This window comes from Netta rufina, assembly GCF_964035555.1.
Source record: "Netta rufina genome assembly, chromosome: Z".
NCBI lineage: Eukaryota > Metazoa > Chordata > Aves > Anseriformes > Anatidae > Netta > Netta rufina.
The window spans coordinates 36,017,429-36,021,797 of record NC_140126.1 but is presented as its reverse complement, the minus strand read 5'-3'; positions in this window follow the sequence as shown (position 1 = coordinate 36,021,797).

The window sequence follows — 4,369 nt, the reverse complement described above, 5'->3', positions numbered from 1 at the left end:
AACATACATTTAAAAGTCATATCTACATTTCATTTCACTGCTTGATTTCCATAATTGCTCTAGAACATACAACCCAACAGTCGTGGGTTTATTTTTGTCTCTACACTAGAGTGCAAAGGTTCACTTCCTACTGAGTACAAACAAAATCTAAGGATCATTACTCCCTCACTGAAGGCAAAACAAAGCAAAAAGCCTTGTCCAAAAATTCAGTCCATCAAATCTCTGAAGACTCACTGCTTAAATTATTCTGTGGTAGTCACATTTTGTTCATTGTATTATATGTTATTCTGAAAAAGTATGCTTGCCAAGTCTGGCTAGACTGACAAGCTTCTCCAAGAACCTTTGTTTCTGCTCATCAATATTAGACAATACTGCTTAAAAATTAATTATCTACTTAGTAAAAAATTTAATCCTATCCATAAAGACTAGCTACATATTCTAGTAAAGTAGGACTAGCACAAAACTAGAAATGCTAGAAATTTTGATTGTAGAACAGATTCTAAGCTTTCTTACCATATTATTACTTTGCTTATTTGTCTTAAAATAAGATCTATATAAGTTAATTAAACTGTGTAAACTATTTACTTTTCCCCATATTTAAATGACACAAGGATTTGATTGTATAAAGAATGTAAGAAGTCAACAAAACACTAATATGCAGGTTTAAGTAGATTAACAAATATTAATCGGAGCAGCTATAGTGGTGTGCTCCAACATTAACATTATACAGGTTTATTGTAGTTATTTTTAATGCTGCACGTTGCTCCAGTGACTGTAACACACAAGATACCAAATGCCAGTGAAATAATAGTTAATGTATGTAGCAGCAGCAAATTCAACCCATTAAAACCGTGATTCCTTCCATTCTAACTTCTGCAGTTTCAAATTGTTCCTCAAAACCCTTTATTTCTAGCACAAATACATTTCTACAAGGATTAGTCCAGTGAACAAAAAGAACGTGCATCAATGCAAGTGACCTACTACAGTGGAAGGTAATTTCAGTAAAGATGCTGAATTCTATATGAAGATGTTTAAAGATGTGCAAGGTTTGATTTTGTAGCTGAAGGAACTTACAGAGAGTTAGAGCCTTGTATTCTGCAGTTTCTGTTGGACAGTTTCTCCGTGAAATAGAGAAGATTGATATTAAAATGCTCTGACCTCTGAAATACAAAGAGACTAAAATGCCTGAAGTATCTTTACACAGTAACCTCTATCCATGTTAACTGCCAATGCCCTGGAGCTACTTTTCTTGCTGCAAGTCATGCCCAAATGGGACTCTGAACTAATATTAAATGGCAAAATAGGTGTGTACCAAAGATCATAGTTCCAGAACATCGTACCATTGTGAATTTAATACGATTTGCTGGAAGTATCTCTCCATTCATTTCACGTAAGAGGCTTCAAGATACTGACAACAGGAAATAATTTAGTTATCTATTTTATTCATCCCTATAAATTACATTGTTATAGTGAAAAAAAATTAAAGCCTTTTTTTTTGTCAGCTTACTGTTTACGTATCTTTCCAGACGGAAAACATGACTTGTTTCAATCAAATTCATTTCCATTGTTTACTTTTCTATGTGGCAGTCTATTCTGAAAACATTTCTAAAAGCAGCAATTCTCATTGGATTAAAAAAAAAAAAAAAAAAAAAAAAAGGGAATTTTTCTATCAGGTATAGGCTTTAAAAATTCACTCTTTGGATTCATTCTACAGTCACCACTGTCCTGTGCAAGTAATAAAAATATCAGCACCATCTCTTATCAGAGCTCTCAGAACATCTTCCAAGCACAAAAGCACAATGGAACTCTATTCAGCTATGTAGGACCAAATCTTGTCTTCATACAAGCATGCATAACTCCTGCTGACAAAAATAGGAACTGCACTCATTCATTTGAGGGCAGTTGTTTGATCTTAAGTGTTTATGTCAGGAAGATTGTCAAATTCAATAGCACAGTACAACCATGATTTAGCTCCAAGAAAGCCAAGTAAGACTCCAGATTACAGTCTGGAAGAAATATCCTATGGGTTTCAAGTCAGGGTCTAGCGTAAATCTTGCAAGTTCCTCTAAAAGCCTCAATCACTCCAGTGCAAGAAGGGAGCATTTCTTCCCTCCCACAATTTTAAGAAACATTTCCTATCCTGCTCCCACTTCTCAGTCTTCTGTCTGCTTCTGTTCTTCTTATGAGGTAAAGGTAAACAAAGAAAACACAACTAAGTTACTGTCTAACTAACAAAGGAACACGAATAAGGTCCTTAATAGACTGCCAGCTGATGTCACAGTTACCAGGTTCCTACTAGTCGTTAATGGGATATCTGTAATCAAGCTGACCCAGGCTACTGCACGTGCCTTAGTGTATCTTTCATACACAAAACACAACACATCTTCTGGGATGGGTGTAACTTGCTAGAGTTGGGTTGACTCTAGTTTGTATCTGAACGTACCAATTTTGCAGTGGTCACACAGAAAACATCTTATGACATAATAATCCTCTAAAGCCATTCCCACACCTCTTCCACACATCGGCTACATTATTCTGTAACTAAAACCATCAGCCAAGATGGCATCTCAGATCACATCAAAACAAACTGCCATGTAATATCTCCCTACCTTTACAGAGGAAGGTATAGATGCTCACAGAGACAAAGCTTTGCCATGTAGATCCTCAAGCCTAAGTCAGACGTATCTAGGTACTACAAACAGAAGAGCACATATTCAGAAATGTCTGTGCTACTTTGTGGCTGAAATGGATTATGAACATCCTCTATAAGACCAGAGGAGGTCAATTTTCATTCTGAAATGCATGAATAACCTCTATCCACCAAATTATTTACGACTGTTCGAATTCCACAACTCAAGTACCACCTTTTTCTTTTCAGGTGATAACTTTTTTGAGCAGGCTACCTGTCTTTCAGTCCCTTGTTCTTGCTCTCTCTCTCTGCCCAACAGAGACAGCAGCTTGAAACCTATTGTAGGCAGGAGGCACTTTGGGCAGGAGAAATATACAGCAATTTTGGCGAAGACTCTAGCTTGAAAATCCAATCCCCTCAGAGAATATTCTCTGTTTGGAGCAGAGGCAATGTTGCCATTGTACAAACCTCTACAGTTGTACAATATTTCTCCCCTTAAAAATCCCTTTTATAGGCAACTCCTAAAGAAACAACAAAACAAACCATTCATGTTTAATTCCACCAGAACAGAAATGTATATCAAATCCCCTTAAAATTTATAGTTATGTAAACAGAGGTCCTATGGTTGGAGAAGTGCAACGAAAGAGGGTTCCAAAGGAAAAAAAAAAAGAACAACAAAAAAAAAAACAACAGAAACAAACCACAGAAGCCCTGCAGAAGAACAAGAAGTGAAGAGACAGCTGTCTCTTCCTGCTGTCTTCTCCTGCTGTCTTTTTTTTTTTTTTTTTTGAATTGTACAGTCTCAACAACCAGTCAGCAGAAATACTTTTTAGTCCACCATCTTCTGGATTTGTATGGTGTTGGTTAACTACAAGTTACCAATTTGTGACTTGGCAGGCTGATATTCTGTAGTGTACGCAATACATTCAGAAATGTTTATCAAGTGTCATTAATTCTGGATTGTTGAGGTAAAATAAATAAATAAATACAAAGTAGGATATGAAGGTAAATAAGTCTGCTCTATGAAAAATATTTCCAAATATAGCTCAGACTGTAAGTGTGTGTGTGCTTGTGATGCATCTGCTTTTCAGAATTCCAATTTCATATACTTTCTTGTCAAACTCATGTGACAACTAATAGGGGAAAAAAGTTACAATAATAAAAGGTATGACTCCAACACCATTACTTCCTCAAGGAAGAAACACTGCAGTCTGGTGTTCTGCTAAGGGTAGCTAATACAAATGTAATAGCCCTCACTAAATATAGTCTGAATCCAATGCATTTTTAGCACGATCCAGTATAGTAAAGAGGAAAAACATGGAAACAGGTTAAGCTGGTACCGACAAATTCTCCTATTCTTTTTCCAGACACTCTGTTTCAAAAACGTACTTTTTTTTTTTGTTTTCTTAAAAGCCACATGATTCAGAGTCCACCTTAATTTAAAATTTAATTAAGTTAAAACATAAGACAATGGCATGGTAGGAAGCTGGCACACAGGTAGAAAAAGAGTGACTTCTTAAAAGGTTAAAGAATGACAAACTGTATTTGCTTAGTAAAAAGGTATGCCAGTTCTTAATAAATAAAGTGACAAACTTCTACTCTGAGTATCAATTTTAGGACTGACCATTACGAGAGTGAGAAACACATGGTTAGCTAACATTTGCAATGAAGACATGCGTTTGTGTCTGAAAAGAGAATATTGCACTAAAAGAACAACCCTGAAGGCTTCAAACACTTCCT